General features: G+C 41.7%; 1 protein-coding gene across 3 annotated transcripts in view; it reads left to right on the forward strand.

The window, feature by feature from the left end:
* PDE3A (phosphodiesterase 3A) overlaps positions 1-2,969 on the forward strand; it is a 113,506-nt gene that overhangs the window by 60,401 nt on the left and 50,136 nt on the right. The gene's annotated exons all lie outside the window — the stretch shown is intronic.

The raw sequence follows: 2,969 nt of genomic DNA on the forward strand, positions 1-2,969 counted from the left end.
GGTTTGACAAATTTAGGTGACAACGATGAAAGCTATACAAGAACTGGTAGTAGTAAGGGGTCACAGATTTTGGTGATGATGATTAGAGCTATATATCGGATGGGGGGGTGATCATGGACTTTAATGACAATGGTTAGAGTTGTACAGGGATAGTGGGGGGCAGGAGGGGGTCACAGATTTTGGTGATGATGATTAGAGCTATTGTGAACACAGTTTTTGGGGGGTGGTTTGACGAATTTGGGTGACAACGATGAAAGCCATACAAGAACTGGTAGTAAGGGGTCACAGATTTTGGTGTGACAGTGCGGGGAAGTTTTTTTGCTGCATTTGGCGCGGATGATGGCCTGGCTCTGTTTATATCTAATGGTGAAGTTAAATGGCAGTTTTATAAACAAAAGATTCCTAAACAACATTTTCAGCGTTTACTTTGGCCATCCTTAGTAAATTCTCTCTAATCTAAACATCGACTGCGCTGCCCATAAATCACTGCTGTGACGTCATCGCCTCAATTATCTGCGGCTACGTGCGGCTCCAAAGATAGAACAAGACGCTTTTCTCCGCGCCCGGCAGGTATGGGAGGCTGGGGATATTATTAAACATTTTCCTTGTTTGTTTTACTAAATGGAGAACGAGCCGGCTGTTTATTTATCAAGCCACCGAAGAGCCCGATTGTCCAAAGATAAAAACCCGACTGGATGATAGTAAGGAACTGACCAAAACTTTCCCTTCTTCCTTCACATGATGGCACAATTTTCCTTGCCGTGTTTCAGGTGAATAAATTGTAAGCTTCGGGGAACAGATTATATTGTACATTTATGTGTCTGTTCTGGAAATCAGGGAAAGGAGATTATCTGGGTTAAGTGATCACGTGCCCGTTATAGGCACAGGGGTCAACATGGGCACAATGACTGGTTTGTACCCGCACAGCCCCATACAATACAGTGTTGTGACACCTTTCATGGCCAATGTTACAATTCTGAGCAAATTGGGCTCCAAAAGTTCTGTAGGATCAGACCAGACCAGGCTTGCCTATGCTACCCCACCCCAATGTGCCCTGGGCACCCAATATTATTCATCCTGGGACCACCTTTGATAGATACCAACCCAATGCATACTAGGAACACCCCATAAGACCTTCCATATTGGAGATGCTCAGATCTATACATTTGCCCATTTTTGCTGCTTCCAACACAACACCTTCAAGAACTGACTGTTCACTTGATGCCTCTTAAATCCATCTAATGGCCAGGTGCCATTATAACCAGGCCCCCAATTCCTAGATTGTAAGCTCTGTGGGGCAGGGACCTCCCCTCCTCCTGTGTCATTGTCTGTATCAGTCATTTGCAACCTTTATTTAATGTACAGCGCTGTGTAATATGTTGGTACTATATAAATCCTGTTTATTAATAATAATAATAATAATAATAATCAATTTCCCCTATTAGAGGGCTTTAAGGGCCCATTCACATAAAAGTGCTGCAGCAAGCAAAAATGCCAAAAGGTTTTCACAGCATGTATATGTGATTTGGCTGTAAAGATCCCATGCCATAGGTAACACATAATGTTAATATACAGTGAGATAAAACTCAAACAGAGGGAAGCTGTATCTAACCTCAGTCCTGAAGGGATCCTACACAGAGAGAAGAACATAGGCTTTGACCTGGAACAAGCATGTGGCCAGTGAACTCTAGGTGAAGTCGGAATATTTGATCTGCATACGTTTGTAGTATTAAATCCATTGGATCAGCTGGACTTCCAAGCCAAAAGCATTTTTACGAGGAGTTCTGCAGTGGTGGAAATATTGTGATGTATTATTCTCATCATAGAGAGTTTGTTCTGGAAAAATCTTGGTTTGTTCACGTTATAAATTGGGGGAAAGGATGACACCTGAACAGTGGAAGTGTCACAGCAATATTGGATTTGACTCCACTATTAAAATTATATTCATTCATTATATTAAATGATATATATATTAAATTATAATTATTCATTATATTCATTTTATTAAATATGCTAAATATTAAAAATAGATCTGCCGGCACACCAATGAATAGAGCTCTTATCTTTGTGGGGCTATAAGATCCCTAATTTTGGGCAAAAGTTCCCCTGGCCATGCACTTGTATAGCGGACGCTGCAGCAGAATGACAATTGTGTTTGGAAGTTTCACAAATAAATGTTGTATTTGCAGAAAGAGGGAATTCGCTGTGGTTTACTGACATATATAAAAGAATTAATCGTGTTCTTATCCAGTTGGACGCAGCTCATCCTGAAATTATCTCGGCTATATAATTTACCATCCCGCAAGTAGGACAAATTACATTCACCCCATCCTGTATTTAACCCTTCAGATCAGCACATGCACTGTTCCTGGGTTTTATCCCTGTAAGTATAGAACAACCCCCATTTATGTGCCAGAAATGCAATAAATGCCCCTGTTGTGGGTTGTCAACACTCTGCATCTTTGTGGACACAGTGGTATCAGCCCTGACCAGTTATGTTTTACTAAACTACTCAATCCTTCCAACTCCCAATATGAGGCTAACAATTCTGTATTCTAAAATAGGAACCCATAGGGAGGACACAGGAATTGTGCTTTTTAAATGGCCAAGGAATGATGAGATATGGATAGTCTGCTAAATGTCTCCAAATATCCCCAACTCTTTCCCCAACACATCTTCATTCTCAAATCCACTCTCTGTACTTTGCATTGACCTCTATCCTCCCCACCTGACCTCCAAGTTCTATACTCCACACCAATCTGCATCCTCTGCACCCTCATTCATTATTTGCTCCAGCCTCCGTATTGAGAACATGGCTCCCTTCCAACCTTTGCATTTAGTCTTCAACTTCTGCATTCATCGTGTATCCATTGGACCCAGCCTCCATTCTCTGCACCTGTCCTTCATCTTATACACCCAGCCTCCATTCTCTGCACCTGTCCTTCATCTTATACACCCAGCCTCCATTC

The sequence above is a fragment of the Pyxicephalus adspersus genome, chromosome 2 (assembly GCF_032062135.1).
Source record: "Pyxicephalus adspersus chromosome 2, UCB_Pads_2.0, whole genome shotgun sequence".
NCBI classification, from domain to species: Eukaryota; Metazoa; Chordata; class Amphibia; order Anura; family Pyxicephalidae; genus Pyxicephalus; species Pyxicephalus adspersus.